At 41.9% G+C, this 21,141-nt stretch overlaps 1 long non-coding RNA gene across 5 annotated transcripts in view; it reads left to right on the top strand.

The window, feature by feature from the left end:
• Positions 1–21,141, top strand: part of LOC123386043 — a 217,736-nt gene that overhangs the window by 49,000 nt on the left and 147,595 nt on the right. The window lies entirely within an intron of this gene.

Below are 21,141 nucleotides of genomic sequence, written 5' to 3'. Positions count from 1 at the left end.
GTCCCTCTAATGTTGAAATAATCAAGGCAAACATTCAGTTGTACGGAGTCAGCTTTTTGATTACGATTCCGTTATAGACAATATATACCTTTGAAAGTAGAAGACGTGAGCATGCTCATCTTCTTCATCTCTTGCACAACTTTCACTTTTTTTGGATGTGTTACCTTTTTATGACCCGGGTTGACATTCACCTCGTCTTTGGTACCCATGATTTCTGTGGTGGTATTGAATCAATATTGAAATGGATTCAGTGTTTACCATTTGACCATCTTAATATGACTTCTTTATTATTCTTGAATTAATTATTTTGCTGAATCTCTTAATGATTGCTTTTCATGATCATAAAATTTTCCCAAGAAGTGGCTTGAGTGTTCTTTGAGTTCTTTCCTGTGTCAGGATATTTTCCCATTGCATCCAAATGAAGTGCTGGCTGGTTCTTTCTTTCTTTCTTTCTTTCTTTTCTTTCTTTTCTTTCTTTTCTTTCTTTTCTTTCTTTTCTTTCTTTCCTTTCTCTCTCTCTCTCTCTCTCTCTCTCTCTCTCTCTCTCTCTCTTTTCTATCTACCTATTTATATTTTTTATTTTTTAAAAGTTTATTTACTTTGAGAGAAAGTGTGAGCATGGGAGGAGCAGAGAGAGAGAGAGAGAGAGAGAGAGAGAGACAGAGACAGAGAATCCCAAGCAGTCTCCATGCTGTCAGCACAAAGCCTGACATGGGGGTCAATCTCACAAACCATGGGATCATGGATCATGACCTGAGCTGAAATCAAGAGTCAGATGCTTAACTGACTGAACCACCCAGGCACCCCTGGCTGATTATTTCTGAGTAATAAGGTTCTTGGCATCAGAATGCTGTAGACATTGCTCCATTGTTTCTGTCATTGACCTTTGAAGCCAATTGATAGTTCTCTTTTTTTGGTAATTTTGATTCAGCTATCTGGATGCTGAAGAATTCCTTTTTAAAAAAATTTTTAATTCTTGAAGTTAAGTGATGTAACAAGGATTTGTCTCAGTTTTGAACTTGCTGTGTCACATACTCCCAGAACATGATCTGCGGGAGAATTCTCTTGTATTATATCTTTGAATACATCTGCTGTTTCCCTGGGGGGAGAAGGGACATGCTTTAGGAATCCTGATTATCCTTATGTTGAATTGTCTTTTTATGTCTTCCATATCTCCTAGCTTTTTAATAATTTCTTTATATTTGTCTTTTTTTTATATTGGTGCTTCTATCTAGTCATTCCTATCTATCTAGTCATTCCTATGTTAGTAATGAATTCTCTGAAGTACTTAACCTATTCCTTGCTTCTTCTAGTTTTTTTGTATTGATTTTATGGTAATGCTGTTTCAGCTCTGAATTCGTTTTTTTTGAACTACAGTCTGCATTTTCACCCCAATGTGTTATGATATTGTCTTTGAACTCTTGATTATAAAAATTATTAGTTATTCTTTTTTTTTTAGGTTTATTATTTTTAGTAATCTCTATACCCAAGTAGGGGCTTGAACTCATGACCCCAAGATGAAGAGTCATATGAGCTTCCAACTGAGCCAGCCCGGCATCTCAAAAACAGTGCTTTTGGGGCGCCTGGGTGGCGCAGTCGGTTAAGCGTCCGACTTCAGCCAGGTCACGATCTCGCAGTCCGTGAGTTCGAGCCCCGCGTCAGGCTCTGGGCTGATGGCTCAGAGCCTGGAGCCTGTTTCCGATTCTGTGTCTCCCTCTCTCTCTGCCCCTCCCCCGTTCATGCTCTGTCTCTCTCTGTCCCAAAAATAAATAAACGTTGAAAAAAAAAAATTAAAAAAAAAAAAAAACAGTGCTTTTATTTATTTTATTTTTTAAGCTTCAGATCCATGTAGAACTTGAACTCACAACCCCAAGATCAAGAGTTACCTGTTCAGGGTGCCTGGGTGGCTCAGTCGGTTAAGCGTCCAACTTTAGCTCAGGTCATGATCTCGCAGTTCGTGGGTTCGAGGCCCGTGTCAGGCTCTGTGCTGACAGCTCAGAGCCTGGAGCCTGCTTAGGATTCTGTGTCTCCTTGTCTCTCTGCCACTTCCCTGCCTGCACTCTGTCTCTCTCAAAAGTAAACATTAAAAAAAAAAAAAAAAGAGTTGCGTGTTCTATCAACTGGGCCAGCCCAGCAGCCCCTTACTTAGTTGTTCTATGGTACAATGCACTTTTTGGAGGGTTGGTTTTGCTGTATTTATGTGCATAGTTTACATACTAGCTTCTTTTGACTTATTTTTGTTTGCTTGTTTCACATCTTGCTCATGTTTGGGAGCTTTGTCTAGAGTTTCTGTTTGTCCTGATACAGTTTGGATGATTTTTTAAACTCTTTTCCCACAATATCTCAATTCAGTTTGGTTTTCCTTTAAGCCACAGGATGAGTTTCTACTTTTCTCTAGTAATAGAAAATTGCACTATTTTGCCTTAGATTGGGAGGTGGGTAAAGGGACAAGGCTCATCTCAGGGTAATGCTGTCTTTGTTAGATTATCTGGGCCCTCTTCTGAGATTCTGTTACGTGTTCTTTACCGGGTTCACCAGTCATCATTGGAGGTGCGTTTAACATTTTTTCAACAGTGTATGTTGCCGGGAGCACTCACTTTCACTCAGGTCTTTTCTGTCCGTTATTTTCTCCATTTTGTACATTTTGCCTAGAAGTATTTCCTGTCAGGAGAGGAAAAAGATAATAACTATTTCGTTTACCTTTCTCCAGATCTGTAGGTATTAGTGAGAATTCTTAATACTTAGTTAAAATCAGTGTTTAAATTCTTAGGAGAGAGGATGAGGGATTGTTCAGAAATGGATTTGTGTTGAGTCTCTTCTTTGCTGCAAAGTATCTTGTGTTGAAGTTTATTAAGTTAGATTATGACCCTCTGAATTTGGTTGCTGTCATGAAATTTTTTTGGCCTTTTAGTACTTTTTTCTCATTCTGTTAGTATCAGGGGGAAAAAAAATCAGTCAGGACTCTTAATTTGCTTTCTTAACATGACCCCAGGTGACTTTTCAGTAATTTTACATGGCTCACTATTACTTTGGTTTAAATAGAGTTTTATTTGAAGAAACTTGAAGATGAGGAGGGGATAACAAGACAAACTGAGTTACAGTGAGGTGGTATATGAATCTATAGGCCAATAATGTAAGTCATTTAAAATGATTTCAACACATGAGTATTGAACATTGTTCATTTGAAGGTGGGAATAAAATGTGTTGACAAAAACAGCAATTTCTGATGAACGGGAAAGCCCTCTTTTTGTTTGATAAATTAAGGAATTTTATTTCAAAACATCCAGATTTGTTTATCTGGAAGAACTGACACAATTAGTAAAGATTGAGGAACATCACAATCAAACCAGAAATCATTCTTGAGCCTTTATTTCAGACAGATTTGTGTCCTTTGTAAGATTTGTGTCCTTTGTCAAGGTGGCTGGTTCTCAGAGGCTATGGTACCTCTCCTAATTTTTTTTCTTTTAATGTTTATTCTTGAGAGAGAGACAAAGTGTGAGCAGGTGAGGGGCAGAGAGAGAGGGAGACAGAATCAGAAGCAGGCTCCAGGCTCTGAACTCTCAACACAGAGCCTGATGCGGGGCTTGAACTTAGGAATGGCAAGATCATGATCTGAGCTGAAGTTGGATGCTTAACTGACTGAGCCACCCGGGCGTCCTGGCCATAGAACGTCTCCTAGAACTAAGAAGTGAGGGCAGTAGAGTTACACTTGCAAGGGCAGTGCAGATGGGGTTGAGGAGAGAGGTGTAGGGTCACCTAGAGGAGGTAGATTGGTGTCCAGGCTTGCAAGATGGTAATACGTGCACATATAAATGCACTAACAGATTTATGGAAGCAGGGTGTCAAAAGCAGAGGGCTTGGTCAGCTGTGGGAAGCACAGAAAAAAGAGAATCACCGAGGATTCCTTTTCTTTTATCCCATGCCAGCTCTGTCCCTGGGTACGGAAGAATTTACAAGTAATCAGACTTCCAGAAATTCCAGTCCCAAAGACAAGAATGTCCCTATGGTGAGCCTGATATTAAAACATGAGCTTCCTCTGACTCCCCCATTCCAGACTGCATGTCCTCAGGCAGTTTTCTGGTTCTGGAGAAGGTCTGCTCATGTAGAAAGAGGGAATGAAGAAAGTACACAAATTTTAAATATTTCTGAGTCTTTCACAGTGATTTCTCATGGTAATGAGTGGCTTCTGATTACCATTTGGTTTTGCCTGACTATAGGGAGAAAAGGAGATTGTTATGCCAACCTGAATAATTGCAATCTGGGTGACAATTCTATTTCTCACTTTAAATTAATATATTGCCAGCTTGCTGCCTTCCTCAGGTCTTCTGTGCATTTTAGTTACTATCAGTCAGTGTTTTGGGGTCTGGGCTCTCCTTGACATGACCAAGAGTGAGTCAGCCTTCTCTTGGATGACTGACTCTGTTTCCATCTTCTACCCATGTCTGTTTATTTCTACATTGAACACAGTTACCTATTGGGTTGATTCATCTGTATTAAAATGTGCTAAGACCAAAGGAAAATTTAAATACTGCTGAAGAAAATTTATGGAAAACCGTTTTTGGATCTCATTTGACTTGACTCAATTGTTTTGAAACAAGAAGAGTAGCGTGGGGAAACCAGGACAGTTTCTTGAAATAATCTTGCAAAGGTCGCTTAGAAAGGTCATTTTAATGTTGTAGACCTATGTCTCCTCATTTGAAGTATAATGCTCTTTCGACTAATTTCCTGCCCAGCTTAATGGTACTGAGCCCTGTTAGTGGAAGCAAAAGTTTACTTGGTGAAACAATGGAGCTAGCACGGGGGCAGGGATGTTTGGAGAGGACCCAAGGGTGAAGCTGTTGATTGCCCAGGCATTTCAAATACTTGTTCTTGTGGCCTTGCTTATTTCAGATTGACCAGTTCTTTTGAAAAGCCAGATTATGTGATAAAAAGCACAGAAGCAAAGGTGGTAGAGATCACATTTGGGCCATTTAACAAGGCTGGGAGGGAGACTTTATTGACGCTGGGGACTTAACCAAAACAACTTAATGACTGTGTTTATTTTGAATAAAGAGGGTCTCAGTTACAAACTTTGGAGGAAGATTTGTTTTCTAATAAAAAGGCAAGACCAATAGTTGAGTCAAAAAGTTGGAGGAAGCATGGAACTTATTTCAAAAAACAACAAAAAACCAATAACAAAACCAGAAAACCCAATGCATGTGTACCTATAACGTTTTGTATTAAATTTGTAGAAATCTAGATGTTTTTACATTTTGATATAGATTCCAGGCTTAAATTTTTTCTTTAATTCTTTTTAATGTTTATTTTTATTTCTGAGAGAAACAGCGTGAGCAAAAGAAAGGCAGAAAGTGAGGGAGGCAGAATCCGAAGCAGGCTGCAGGCTCTGACCTGTCAGCACAGAGCCCGACGCAGTGCTTGAACTCAAAAACTGTGAAATCATGACCTGAGCTGAAGTCCGATGCTTAACCTACTGAGCCATTCAGGCACCCCAATTTTTTTTTATTTAGTACAAGTCTACCAATTATAGTCCTGCATAATTTTTCTTACCCAAAAGACATCCATAACATATCATCGTTGTCCAAATTTTAGTTTATTTCAAGAGAGGTACATATTTCAAGAGGTCTCTGATACAATTTGAGGGCAGAATCCATCTAGAATTTTACTTTTTCGCCTTAATGTTTTATAGTCCTCAACATCAAAATTTATAGTGACTCTCCTTTGTGAAATCACCTTTATATAGGTCATTCTCCTAGAAACAACCATTTTCTTTCTTTTCATCACCCTTTTTGAATATTTATATAAAATGAAATAAAAAACATTGTTTCTGTAATAAGCACAATGAGCTTGATTAAACTCTACTGACTCTCAGAAAGGAAGTTGTCATCCATCACCTCACAGCATCCAGCCTGGTAAGGAAACAGCATGCCCCGGGGATCAGCCATCGGGAATGTGAGATATCAGCATTCCAGGTGGTCTGCTAGGTGGAGGTGAGATAAGAGAACTTTTCCTCTGTGGGCTTTAGGAGTTGTCTTGTCCACATTCATCTCGCTTTGGAGTTAAGACCATTGTATTCCAGTGAGGTGAAGTGACCTATAGCTGATCACAGAACAGGAGAACTATTATAGAAGTCTGTTTTCTGAGTCTTAGCTCAATACTGGGTATTGTTCTGTGGTGATTTATTTAGAATATCTGCCCCCCCCCCACCTGCATCCCATTTTATGGAGACAGAATTGACATGTAACATTGTATTAGGTTGAGGTATACAACCTAATTATTTGATGTGTGTGTGTGTGTGTGTGTGTGTGTGTGTGTGTGAAATGATAACCACAATAAACTTAGTTAACATTCATCACTTCACATATTTGAAATTTTTTTCTCTCTTTTAAGATCTATTCACTTAACAACTTTCAAATATACGATGTAGTATTTGTTCACTATGGTCGCCATGCTGTACCTTACCTCCTCAGAATTTCTTTATCTTACAGCTGAAAGTTTGTGCCTTTTAATCACGTTCAGCTGCCCCCGCCCCCCGCAGGCCCCCACTTCTCCCCCAGTCTCTGGCAGTCACCAATCTCTGTTCTGTATTTCTATGACCTCTGTGTTTTAAAGATTCCACCTATAAGTTAGATCATACGGTATTTGTTTTTCTCTGACTTACTTCACTTGGCATAATGCCCTCAAATTTCATCCATGTTGTAGCAAATGGCAGGATCTTCTCTTTTAAGGCTGAATAATATTCCACTGTATGTGTACCCATATTTTATTCATTCGTCTGTTGACGGACACGGGTTGTTTTCATATCTTGGCTATTGTAAATAATGCTGCAATGAACACGGGGGTGCAGATATCTTATCGAGTTAATGTTTTTGTTTTCTTTGGATAAGTTCTCAGAAGTGGAATTGCTGGATCATATTTTTAATTTTTTGAGGAGCCACCATAGTGTTTTCTATAGTGGCTGCACCCATTTACATTCCCACCAACCATGCACAAGTGTTCTATTTTCTTCACATCCTTTCCAGGGCTTGCTATCTCTTGTCTTTTTTATAATAGGCATTCTAAGAGGTGTGAGGTGATGTCTCATCATGATTTGATTTTGTATTTCCCTGTCAATTAGTGATGTTGAACACATTTTCACGTATGTGTTGGCCAACTGTATGTCTTTGGGAAGATTGGGAAAATGTCCATTCAGATCCTCTGCTTATTTAAATTGGATTATTATTATTTTTGGTACTGAATTCTATGAGTTCTTTATATATTTTGGACATTAACCCCTTATCAGATATATGAGTTGCAAACATTTTCTCCCATTCAGTAGGTTGCCTTTTCACTTTGTTGATGATTTCCTTAGCTTCTTGATATGGATGCTTAACATTCATTTTCAATTATTTTTCCTTTCGAATACACGTTTATAGGGTTATATATTTCCCTGTAAGTAATGGTTAGCTGAATCCTACGGGTTTTGATATATAGTATTTTCATTATTGATCAGTTTTGTTTCCATTATGATGCCTTCTTCATGAGTTTTTCGTAATTTCTAAACGTATGGTGGTTTTCTAGTTATTTTTTGTTACTTATTTCTTGCCTCATTTCATTATGATGAGACAACATACTGAACATTTTAATCCTTAGACATTGTTGAGGCTTGCTAAAATCCAGCATTTCGTCAGCTTTATAAGTATTCTATGGTGAATTTGAAAGGTTCAATATTACTGAATGCTGTGTTCTATATATGCACATTAGGTCAAATTTATACATCATGTTCAAATTACTTTTTTCTTCCTCCTTGTTCTACTAATTTCTAAGAGAGGTATGTTTAAATCTTCCAGCGTAATTATAGATGTGAGTTTGTAATTTTGAAATTTTTGGCTTTATAAAAGTTTAGATTGTGTTATGGGGAAAACAAATGTCAACTTCTTTTTTATTTCTGGTGAATCAAACATCATTATCAAGAAAGTTTTTTTTTAATTTTAAAACAAACTTTATTTATTTATTTATTTATTTATTTATTTATTTATTTATTATTGAGAGAGAGACACAGAGCGTGAGCAGGGGAGGGGCAGAGAGAGGGGGAGACACAGAATCTGAAGCAGGCTCCAGGCTCTGAGCTGTCAGCACAGAGCCCGTCGTGGGGCTCAAACTCAAAAACCACGAGATTATGACCTGAGCCAAAGTTGGATGCTTAACCAACTGAGCCACCCAGGCGCTCCAAGAAAGTTTTTAAAAAAAACTTCTTAGTGTTTATTTATTTGTGAGAGAGAAAAAGAGAGAGTGTGAGCAGGGGAGGGGCAGAGAGAGAGGGAGACACAGAATCAGAAGCAGGCTCCAGGCTCTGAGCTGTCAGCACAGAGCCCAATGCGGGCCTAGAACTCACAGACAGCGAGATCATGATCTGAGCTGAAGTCAGATGCTTAACTGCCTGAGCCACCCAGACATCTCAAAAAACTTGTCTGTTTTCCAGTAACTTTTTAAGTTTGGTCTTAAAATCTCTGTTTCACAATGTATTTAAAAGAAAAAAAAATAGGTGCTATGGCCTTCAGGAACAATTTCCTCCTCTGAAGCCTCTTCCACACCAAGGGGGAGAAAACAGCCCATAACAAAATGGTTAAAAAAAATCAAGCTTTGGGAGACCTGGGTTATTATCCTGGTTCCACCACTTAATAGTTACGAGACTCTGAATGAGTCCCCTAACTTCTCTAAATCTCAGCTTCTTAAACTGTAAGACAGAGATAACAATAGCACCTACCGTTATTGGGTCATGAGGTTGCAACAGAGACTGGCAGTCAAGAATTGACCATCGTGCCTGGCATATGCAAATGGTAACTGTGATTCTCTTCTTGTGATGAGTTGATGTTTTCTTTGCAGTTGTTCTCAGGTTTCCAGTTGCTCATATTAGGCAGAGTTCAAAGCACCCAGCTGGGGGTGTGCCATGTCTCCAGATAACTGGTGACTGCTTAGTAATGTCACTTTGGGTTCTCGTTACTAGTCCAGCTTCCGAAGAAGTTTCCCCAATTCCATCTATACCAGGCAACGGTATTGCCATAAACCTTCACACATAAATCTGATAGTGAAAGTTCATTTGGGGAGGCTCTTGATTTGTTCTCTGAGTTGTTGACTATTGAGGCCTTTTGACTTTTTCTCTGAGCTGTGACCATGTTTGATATTGAAGAACAATTCAGATGATGCTTCTGAGGTAAGTGGTTTCACAGAAGACACCACCTTGCAACAAATGGTGTATAGAATTTCCACGTATTGTCTGTGCAGCCAGGATTGGTTTTCTTTTTGACTGTGAAGTACTCTGCCTTACCAGTGGGATTCTTTCTGTGTCTGGATACACGGAGTTACCTGGAATCCTCACTTGTCAACTGTTGGCTAAAGGTTTGAAGGACCTTATTCCATCCCCCTACAACATTAAAACTTCTAGCTTTTCTTACATATTATTTCTTGTGCTTTCCCATCCTTGTGCTGGAATGTGCAAGGAGCAGTGCAGGTCCAAAGAGATGGTCTTGAGGAAAGAGCTAGGGAACTTTCTTTAGTGATGACCAGCCAGTTCATCAGTTAGGAGTTGAATTCAGTAGCACAAGAGGCTCTCCCTACCCAATAACATGGTTTAAACAAGATAGATGATTCAGTTTCATCTAAAAGATGTTCAGATAGTCCATGGCTGGCATGGTATGGTTCTCAAAGAACTAAGTTCTCCTTTAACCTAGTCCATGCCTTCCCTCTTTAAGGTCATTTCATGATCCAGTATAGCTGCTGGACCTCCAGTTACTATGCTGAGTTGCAGTCTAGAATAAAGAGGAAAGACTGAAACAGAAAGATGCTGTTGTAGAATATAAGGTTGCCTCGCAGTTGTCATCCTTGCTCGGATCTCACCAGCCAGAGTTTTGTCATGGTGCTGGATCTAGCTGCGAGGGAGGTTGAGAAATACAATATTGTATTCTGGGCAGCACTGTGCTGAAGTTTTGGGCTCTGCGATCAAAGAGAAAAAGGAGAATGGATATTGAGTGGTTAAACGACAGTGTTTGTTACATTGGTATGTAGCTATAGTGGTTAACCAGGGATGATGATTCCATCTGACTCAACTCCAGACTCCTGCAGTTTGGGAATAAGCTCACTCTTTCTGTATGGAATAAAGCCTCCATTGTCTGTCCATTACTTTCTCTCTCTTGGAAAAAGGTAAAGACTACCACACAAGAACCACTGTGGATTGTCGGGCCATGCCAAACAAAGTCAACGGATCTCTCTGGGGAGAAATGGCAGTACAAGCGCAGGAAGTCCTTGATACTTCCTTGATCAGCATCCAGTCTGTCTGATCTCTGTGCACACCGTGTCTTGTATGACTGCAGTGTTTGTTCCAGAGCCCAGGCTGTAGGGTAAATCCATGTGACGCGCACAGGAAGAAGGGGACAGGGTAGATTCCACAAGGGTAAGACTTTGCCTCAAGTCCGCTTGTTCAGTACCCATTTGATATGAATGGTGAAGGAATTACACGTTTTCGAAGGAAGACCACACCGATCAGTGTCCAATATAAGGCTGTTCCCTGGAATGCAGCCTTTCTTTTGTCATTTCCTTCACGTCAGTTTCTGGAAAGGCTAGCCATCACTTGCTGTCATTGTTTTTGCCAGAACTGTTTGGCACTTGAGTCTTTACCTAACTTTTGTGCAGCATTTGGTAATGTTGATGCTTCTGGCCTTCTTGAAACCATTTTCTTCCCGGATTGCTGTGACACGTGTCCCTTGACCCTTCTGGCCTCTTCCTTTTCCAGTTTCTGTCAGGGGTTCTGTGGTAGAGCCCCTCCTTAAGGAACGTGGTGGAGGCCTCCTCAGAACAAAGGAAGGCGACGTGGCCCAATGAACTACCATACACCTATGTATAACTCTGACACAGCTCTGTAACTTGGACTGTATCCAATCAGACTATATGTGTCACCATATATGGGAGACAAAGAAGCAGAACTTGCATTGAAGGCTATATCCCGCTGTGCTTGGGGCTCAGCCTTTTTGGGGTCTTAGCCCAGAGCCCATGCCAGCATGAAAAAAGCTGCTTCCTGGAAAGAAGAGCCTTGGTGTCCCGTCTCTCTGTGCGACAATCCTGCTACAGTTCATAATCCTCTCGCTGTTCCTTTGACACCACCCAGCACTCCATTCTTGGCCCTTTGTTCATCTTCTGTTTTCGTATGCAGTGGCCCCTGGACCCATGGCTGCCCCTACCGTCTAAGTGCTGATGTCTCTGATGTATTTTAGGACAGATTTCTCAGAGCGTCTGGGTGGCTCAGTCAGTTAAATATCCGACTTCGGCTCAGATCATGATCTTACGGTTTGTGAGTTCGAACCCCGCATCAGGCTTTCTGTTGTCAGCACAGAGTCTGCTTCACATCTTCTGTCTCCCTCTCTCTTGGCCCTTCCCCTACTTGAGCTATCTCAGTTTCTCTAAAAAATAAACACTAAAAGCCAACAACAACAAAAAAAAACCCAGACTTCTCTCTAGAGATCTAGAACTGTTTTCCAATTGCTCACTGAACATTTCTGCCAGGATTCCCTGTAAGCACTGAAAACTTACCACATCTAAAATGGAGTTCTTCAACTCCCCTTACTTGTTTGTTTTTCTCTTAAGCCTTTCCTTTCTCCCATATTCTCCGTCTTGGTAACTAGCAGCCATATCCCCAAGCCAGAAATCCGGGAGTCATGTCTCACTCCTTTCTTTCCATCATTTCTCTCCATATCTAACCAATCACCCAAACCTCTTCAGGCTCTCAGATCCACCCCCTTGCCTTTACCCTCACCCCTGCCCTCACCCAGGCCCTCATCCTTTATCACATGGGATATTACTACAACCACTTCCTAACTGCTTCTATTTAATCCTGGCTGTCCTTGAAGCTGCCATCAGAGTGACCTTTCCAGTACAAAAACTCTATTATGTTACTTCTCTGAATAAAACCCTTTAAACTTCCTGTTGCCTATAGGATGCCATTCAAACTCCTTACCGTAACATTCAGGGTAGCTCCCTAGTTGGGCTGCTGCTTGTCTACATGTTTTTTTTGTAGGACCCCCCAAAAAATAGTTGCCCCTCCCCCATTTCCCCAGGTATGTGCAGCCTAGCAGATGCAGGAGGGCTTAGAAAGTGGAACATGTCTTTATATGAAAACAAGGTGTCCTTCCATTGGGAGGATACAGCCCTGCATAAGGGGATGGGGCTTAGCTTAGCAAAACTGGGGCTAAATCCATCTCATGAAATCGTCAGCTGACCTATTTCCATATCTACACACATTCCTAGATGTGGCCATACTCCAGTATGTTGAATTATTTGCAAGCTTTATCTTGACGCCATGATAGTGATGATGCTTTCCAGGAACCTCCCCCTCTTCCTCTAGCACCCATGGTTAACTCCAACTTGTCTTTCAAGACTTGCTATAGGCATCATCTCCTTCTGGGAGGCTTCTCCGCCCTCATAGCCTGAATTCCTTGCCATGACTCAGTGTACCCTAACACCTGTCTCTGTGTCTGCCACATGACTTTGTCATAATGTTGTAATGATTAACTTTTACATTTGTCTCCCTCTGTACTTGGTGAACAACTTAAGGGCAGAGGGTAATCTTTTATGCATCTTTATATTCCTGGCTTGGTTTGGATAGATTCTCACTAAATTAATGGTAGGGCAACTCCCAAAAATGAGGCAGAATGTGAGCTTCTAGGTTTAGACAGAACTACAGGGCTTATATTTATTGTAAACAATTAAGAAAATAATAGTACTATTTAGCAATGCAAAACCATTGCAGAACACTCCAGAAAGGAATTGTCATTTATTTATGAGCAAAGGCATACTTTCGAAGAGGCTAAATGCTGACAGAAGCAAGGAAAGCCTTGGTCTTTTGAGAGGCATTTTAAGGGCTGTAAGGCAAAATTAGAGCCAGCCAGACATAGGAGACAGCTATGATGTGAATAGGGCAGATGAGCTAAGAACAAACTCGAATTAAGCCTAAGGAGCAGAAACGGGAGCTTCTGTTTAAAACCCACTTTCGCAATTGACTGCATGTTTGACCTCTGGGCATCATTAACCTCTGTGTCTTAGTTTCCACATCTGTAAAGTGGAGATAATAATGCTTCCTTACTTCAAAGAATTATAGATTAATCAATGTCGGGAAAATGTCTCTAACTTGGGCACTCTATGTAAATATCCAGAGTAGCATGTAGGGAAGGAAGGTGTAAATACTAAAGAAATAAATCTGAGCTTCCTTCTCGTTTGTTCCAAATGTTAAAAAATGAAAAATGATTGCTAATGTCCTCATCCTGGAAAATGCTATTGAGGAAAGAGCAGTTAGATTGGTATTTTGGAAAAAAAAGTCCTTTGGATGGCTACGTCTTGTATTCTTCCATGTGATTTCAGAATAGAGGTGTCTGCTGAGGTTTGTGACTTCTAGGTGCCTGGGACTGAGACCTCCTGGGTGAATCATTATGAACCAAAAAATGTGCTTACGCTGGGAATGCTTGGCCAGCAAATATGGTTATTGCTTGCCCGGGAGTGGGTGATGATCTTAGAGCCTATGTGAGCTTCCTATTTCTTCCTCTTCTCTCCCCATTGCCCAGCTTCCCTCTACCAGAGGGGTGGCCCTCCATGCGATCTGAAAATTAAAATGTCAAGAATCTACAGTCGGCCCCTCCCCAGCTTTCTAAAAAGGGTAGACTTCCCAAAAGGGCCTTAGGCTTATTGGTTGGCTTGAGGGCCTCAGCAGGCTGAGTGGGGTGATGGGTGGAAAGGAGGAGGTAGATAGCAAAGAGAGGCCAAATTGCCCCATGGGAAAAAAATGGATCCAACACTAAGGTGTTCTTATGGTGCAGGAGGGTGAGAGGCAGGCACAGGGCCCAGAGCAAGGAGGGGGCTGGGCTGGCAAAGGGGAGCACCAAGCGCCAGAGTTGGGGCCTTCATGTGGGGGAAGAAGGGAGAGAGGTTTGGCCTGCTTTTTCCTACTATGAGAGAAAGGTTTTGAAGGGGATGTTTAGAACAGGGCCATGGACTAGGAGTTAGATCTGTCTCTTTTCCATTCTGCTTCCTCTCCTTTTAATGAGTTAATGTATTAAGATTGGTCTTGAGGCAGAGTGACTTAACAATAGTCCAGGTATATTCAAGAAACGGGAAGATTATTTTTTTAATGTTTTCATTTATTTTTGAGAGAGACAGAGCATGAGCGGAGGAGGGGCAGAGAGAGAGGGAGACACAGAATTGTAAGCAGGCTCCAGGCGCTGAGATGTTTGCACAGAGCCCATCGCAGGGCTCGAACCCACTAACCTGTGAAATCATGACCCGAGCCGAAGTCAGATGCTTCATTGACTGAGGCACCCAGGTGCCCCAAGAAACTGGAAGATTTAAAAAAATTTTTTTTTCAACGTATATTTATTTTTGGGACAGAGAGAGACAGAGCATGAACGGGGGAGGGGCAGAGAGAGAGGGAGACACAGGATCGGAAACAGGCTCCAGGCTCTGAGCCATCAGCCCAGAGCCCGACGCAGAGCTCGAACTCCCGGACCACGAGATCGTGACCTGGCTGAAGTCGGACGCTTAACCGACTGCACCACCCAGGCGCCCCGAAACTGGGAGATTTTAAAATGAGAGCAGTACAAGGGCAGCTGATGTTGTAGATGAAATGGCATAGGCTCCTTGAAGCGTTGAGCTGCTTTGCTGGTTGCCTTGGGTGGTGGGGTTTGGGGCAGATCAGACTGGGTCCAGTTCATCTATACCAACAGTGTTGCCTGTCCCTGTTCCTGATGCTCACTGCTGGGCACTAGCTCTACCTTTCCTTAGACACATTTAGACGCCAAGGACAGGAGAATCTGATCTAAGGTCAAGCCATATATACTCAAGGATTGTTCTCAAGAGTGAGCGGTTCCTGGGGGACTGGAAAGTCTCAGATGCTTGGACTGGTATCTCCCTATTGGTCTTTTTAAATTACATTGCTTTGTCTGCATAGCTTGCCGGGTAGAAACAGAGACCAATGAGAAAGTTCTCTTGCACAAGGAGTTAAGGGCAAGCACCACTGTATTACGGACTCACACACGACCCTCTATTATGTACGGCCTTTTATCTTAAGGGGGCACTTTCTCTGTTGCTTTGCTAATCATTTATTTTTCTTTTGAATTGTGAGAAGAATTTATTTTTCTTTTGAGTCACTCTGACCTTAAGTGATGTTAACAACAAAGCAAAGTAGTTGGAAGTGCTTTTTGACTGTTGTTGTGTTTGGAAATGTTAACCTTGTGTTACGGTCACAGCTAAGTGGTTTAGATCAGACCTAAACATCCTGGGCAGCTGTATCCCTGATTTGTATACAGACTTGGATAAGGCATGGCCGCCCTTTCCAAGTTCTGTGCCCACCTCACTCACCTCTTCCACCTGAAGAAGGAAGCTGTACAACAGGCCCAACCTGTCTGTACCTGTGTGAGCATTATTTAAAAGAGAGAGGCATGTTACTGTTTTGCTGCTGTTGGCTTGCCTTTCAGAGATGGACTACTTTTTCTTGATGGGTATTGCCTGAAATGGAAGAATAGAATAACCCTTCTGTCTGTTTTTATCTCCTGAATAGGAACTCTTCAGAGACACTTCTTTGGGGGAGTCTGGAATAATTAATTCTCTCCCCCCCTCTCCATCTTTCTCAATGCATTTAATTTAAACTTTCTTAATGAAAACTCATCTCTCATAAATGCCGGGTTGGCCCATTTTGTGTGTGCCTGCTCTGTCCTGCTTTGAGTGATGTGTAAATACGAGGCAATCTGGTGATGAGTTTTGCTTGTGTGGTGTGGACGGGTGGAGAGGGAGGAGGGTTTGATGAATAGAGGCACCCAGAAAATGTGCTTGATAATAACATGGCCATGATTGATGTTGTAATTCCTGAAAAATTATCATTGTGATATAATTATTTGTTTATGAACTGTGCCCTGAGACTCCCAAGTTTGCGATTATTCATGGCACAGATAAAACTCTAAAGTCAATAATTCATCAAGGGTATAATGGTTTTGTTTGGGGGAGGTGTGGGGGGGTCACATGGATATTACATCCTGTTTCTGACACTTCTGCTATAAATCTGAGAACTCCTTTAGTATGAGGAAGAGCCACCTCCTTACCCTCTGCTATTTTTTTTTTTTAAGTAGCTTTAATAGTTTGGATATATTTTTAAAACTGAAACTAATTTTACTCATCTAGAAAAATTCTTTCAGCATAGGAACGTTATCTGAGTCATTTTTCTTGGTGTATTCCATGACTGCCAAAAAGGGAGAGTTGAATACAAGAATGAAAACAACTGTGTTTTGTCCCCAGAACAGTACAGGACGATCTTACACTAATCCCTTTGATTTTGATCCATAAAAGGGGACAAGAGGAGACAAAAGGAGGTCCATTCATTTTCAGAAAGTTGATGAGTTTGGCCTCATGATTCCTTCTTGAATTTTGAGGGGGTGATTTGACTCATACAGAAGTCTTAGCATCTCTAACCCCATTCTGCCCCCATAGGAGGGCTGATGTGGTACTTGCTCCAATTTTTTCCATTTCCTTCTCATGGTGGTTTTTTTTTCCTTCCTCAGCCCGCTGGGAATCTTTGTCATGGATGTATTATGTGCCATAAAGATTTCCTAGATACTGGGGCCAGGACTCACCTCTCCAGCAGGGCTGGGTGAAGCCGTCTCAGAGGGCATGTAAAGTACAATGAGAATGAGAAGTGTTTTCACAGGGACAGGCTTTTGCTCCCTTTCCATGCCTAATGAATTAGTGAACTTCTCTCTTTCAATTGCTTTTCACCTAAGCACATGGCAGCATTATATGGTTATACACATAAGGGAGGTGGGAGACCTACCTTAACGAAAACTTGTGAAAAGACCAAGGTGTTCTTGTTGACTAGAGGTTCAAGACGAGAAAACAATTTGATCTGGCTGCTAAGTAGGGACTGTACTCTCAGGCTGTTTTAATTAAGAGCTTAGAGTCCGGGGATACCTGGTGGGCTCAGTTGGTAAAGCATGCTATTCTTGATCTTGGGTTGTGGGTTCAAGACCCACGTTGGGAGTAGAGGTTACTTAAAAAAATAAAAAGATAAAAAAAATACATACCCTAAAATTCAAAATAAAAAAAAGAGCCCAGAGTCCTGAGCAAGAGATGTAATGGGACTTTTATTCCATGTTGGAACCAAATCACACCTGGAGCTCTGTGATTGGTCCAAGGTGCCATATTTTTAATTTTTTTTTTCAACGTTTATTTATTTATTTTTGGGACAGAGAGAGACAGAGCATGAACGGGGGAGGGGCAGAGAGAGAGGGAGACACAGAATCGGAAACAGGCTCCAGGCTCTGAGCCATCAGCCCAGAGCCTGACGCGGGGCTTGAACTCACGGACCGCGAGATCATGACCTGGCTGAAGTCGGAGGCTTAACCGACTGCGCCACCCAGGCGCCCCAAAGGTGCCATATTTTTAAAAGGACCCATTATAGGTTGAATTATGTCCTCCAAAAAGTTAAAGTTGTAGCCCTTAGTACCTCACCATGTGATAGTAAATTCATTTTCTTCTCATAATACAGTACTGTAAATGTAATTACTTAGGATACAGTCATACTGGAGAAGGGTGGGCCCCTAATCCAGTATGACTGGTGTCCTTATTGGAAGAGGAGAGCATGGAAGAGGACAGTGGGGAGAATGCCATTTGAAGACAGACACAGGGGGCAGACAGCCATATGATGATGGAGGCAGAAATTGGAATGATGTAACTATACGTCAAAGAGTGCCAAGGATTGCTGGTAACCATGAGAAGCTAAGAGAAAAGCATGGAATAGACTATCCCTCAGAGGCTTCCAAAAAGAACCGACCATCCTGGCACCCTGAGTTCAGGCTTATATCCTGCAGAGCTGTGAGAGAACAAATTTCTGTTTCAAGCCACAATTTGTGGTAAAAAACAACAACCCAGGAAAGCGATAGGAAAGCAATGTCAGGGCCTTGACAAATTCTGGTACACCCAGATGACAGTGACCAGGCTAGTGAACGCATCTGCCACAGTGGCACTCGAGGAAAAACTGGAAGAACAGGTGACAGCCTAGAGAGTTATCAGACCCTGACAGCCATATTCACCTCTTTGAAGGTCACTCAGAAAAAAGACTCCATCTAACTCCAGAGGTAAGATTTCAGCTCAACACCCTCTAAAAGTTACAACTATCCAATAGTGGGCTAGAAAGACCTTCACCACTAGAATTAAAGAGATGTGATTTCTACACTAGAGTTGCTAAGATCCTCTGGATAATGCCTGAGCTTACAGTCAATGTTCATCAGTGTGGATATGTTATTAAATGGTACCTTCTTGAGGAACTGAGATCCATTTACTTAGCTGTTTATGGTAGATGACGTCAAAGTTTACTAAGTTACCGACTGATTGGGCTCTTTCTTCTTCTTCCTTTATTTGTTTTACCTAATTTATTGCTGTATATAGAGTACATTGTGTTACACACACACACACACACACACACACACACACACACACACACACACACACACCCATCCTCCAGCCAACATTTATCAATGACCAACCCTGTGCCAGCTGTATGGACTATCCAGGAAGGCAGGAATAAATGAACTTGCTGCTTTATCCATTTTGCCATTCCTTTTTAGGAAATGCATAGAAACTCAAGCTATCCTGCCATACCACATTTCTAGTGGAATCTGCCTCTTGACAAGTTATGTTTCATTTCCTTCCTCCCTCTCTCCCTCCCTCCCTTCTTTCCTCCCTTCTTTCCTTCCTTCTTTCCTTCCTTCCTTCCTTCCTTCCTTCCTTCCTTCCTTCCTTCCTTCCTTCCTTCCTTCCCTCCCTCCCTCCCTCCCTCCCTCCCTCCCTCCCTCCTTCCTTCCTTCCTTCCTTCCCATCTATCGGTATTCTGAAGACCTTTACTGAACAAAGGCTGTTTGTGAATCACTGAGCTAGGCACTAAGGGGGGACATGAAGATGAACGAGGCATGGTTTGTGCTTCCTGGGAGGTGGGGGTGGTTTGCCAGGTTAGCCCCTCTTCTTCATAATGATTTACTAGGAGATATATGAAAGCAGGAGCATCTAAGGGTGATCACTTACCTTAGCATACCAGAGTTGTTTCTTAAGCCTGCTAGTTGTTGTCATTCTTTGGGAATTAAGCCCAAGAACGAGGTTGGTGTTGTGTTGCTATATGATATGAACTATTGGCAAAGGTATTTTTGTTGCTCTCCTAAGTCCTCTATTCTTCCTACTTTTTGAACCTGGATAATAAGCCTTTTAGCCTGAACAGACTATCTTCTGGGCTTGACAATATACATTATCTCTTACCTTCAATGCAATGCTGAGGCCAGGTTGACTTCAAATTGTTGGAAGCATGTTCAATGTAAACAGGCTTTGTCTAGGAATAGGCAAAGATGGGGGAGAATTACAGTCCACAAAGGCTAAAATCCATTTCTTTATGCTCAACTGGTGCAAGTCTTCCCTCTTGTCCCACCTGCTGCCTTTATTTGAAGTTCTTTTTCTTTTTCTTGTTCCTTATTGCAAAATAAACAATATCAGTATTGGCTGGGAAGGAGAAGAGGAAAGGTCCAGAGGGCTGGCTACAGATCCCTGTTCTGTCCATGACCTGCAACCTGCGGCCTTGACACACTGACTTGCTGCTGGCCTGGTTGGGGAGGGGTCCTGTGCCTCTGGGGCTCAGGGCCCTGGCTTGGCTGCTGGCCTGGTGCTGGGGACATGGCGGGGCTCCTGGCTGTCAGTGGGTCTGAGTCCAGAGCTTGCTTGTTCTCTTTTTGGCCAAGAGGTGTTTTTTTTAATTTCATTAGTGACATAATTTAGCATTGATGGGTACAAATAAAGGATGGGGAACTCGCTGGTACTAAGGGAGGCTTGAGCCTGGGGGAGAATCCTGGACTTCTACCACTTCTACTGCAGAAGCTTGAGATGCAGTGAGGATTTCACTTCATCCGTCCCTGTCTGGCTGCTGCTTTTCAACTCTCCTTGCCACCACCTGCAGACCACGGGGCTGAAGCAGTGTCCAGCAATAGAGTTAGGGCCAACCAACACGACCATCAGCTGACAGAGGGTCAGCCCTAGTACCACACTCATCCATTTGCCCTCTGCCTCGGCAGACCCTCCCCTATACAAAGTTCTGGAGGCCACCCGTAGGAGCTGGCCTCATCAGCACCTACCAGACCATATACCTCCAGTAAGGTGACTTCAGCTCACGCTCTGTTCAGGGTTGAGTTTCTAGCTTCCTCAGTGTTTTGACTTCTCAGTCTTGCTGACTCTCCATAGCGAAAGTGAAAGATAAACTTTGGAAAAGTGTTGGGAGAACCCAATTCAGTGTTCTCAATTACCCTCTCCCTATTTCCAGGTGTTACGTATTTCAAGGACCTATAAAAGGCCAAGTAGAGAAATCTAGGTCTCCACCACCATAACCACATTCCCACATCTGCCAGTCTGAAGCAAGCCTCCATTAATAAAAAGGATCCTCAAATTGGCAAATGTCACTGAAGACTTAAACTAGGGAGTGACATTTACTGTAGTTGGTGGCTTTGGGACAAAAGCGCCTTTTGCTTCAGCTCAAGCCAATCATCTCTCATCATTTTCTGTAGAGCACGGATTTAACATGCAACCCATCTGTATCCTTATTTGAGAGAGAGCAAGTTGAAGTTTTCTTTCTTTTTTTTTGTTAGCCAGCTGACCTGCCTTAAAACGTGACAGGCTGCATGCTGCTCGCTGACCTAACCAATAGGACAGCACGATCGTGACTTAACTCGGCTTGTCTGGAGAAAGAAAATACAGATTTAGTATAAAGAGAAGATATAAACAATGGAACAGTTGGTTATACATTATAGATCGTAATAAATGAAAATATCGAGTGCATTTTCAATGATTAATGTATGGAAACTGTCATCACTTACTGTGCATTAATCAAGAAAAAATGCACACTTGCCATAGTGGTTAATGTGCAGGCCCGTTGTTCAGCTTTGATAATGTGCATAATAATGCTTGGTATGACAATGAGTTGGGGTAGCTGAAAATTTAGGATGGTTGCAAGTTTGGTGTAGTATTTGGATTAGCATCTTAATCTGTGCCTTGTCAGCCTCATCATTACACAAGCCATGCATTTTTTTTCCAAAACTAGCAAAAATATGG

Source organism: Felis catus, chromosome B3 (genome assembly GCF_018350175.1).
Source record: "Felis catus isolate Fca126 chromosome B3, F.catus_Fca126_mat1.0, whole genome shotgun sequence".
In the NCBI taxonomy this organism is placed as follows: Eukaryota; Metazoa; Chordata; class Mammalia; order Carnivora; family Felidae; genus Felis; species Felis catus.
This window is presented reverse-complemented; position numbering and strand designations above follow the sequence as displayed.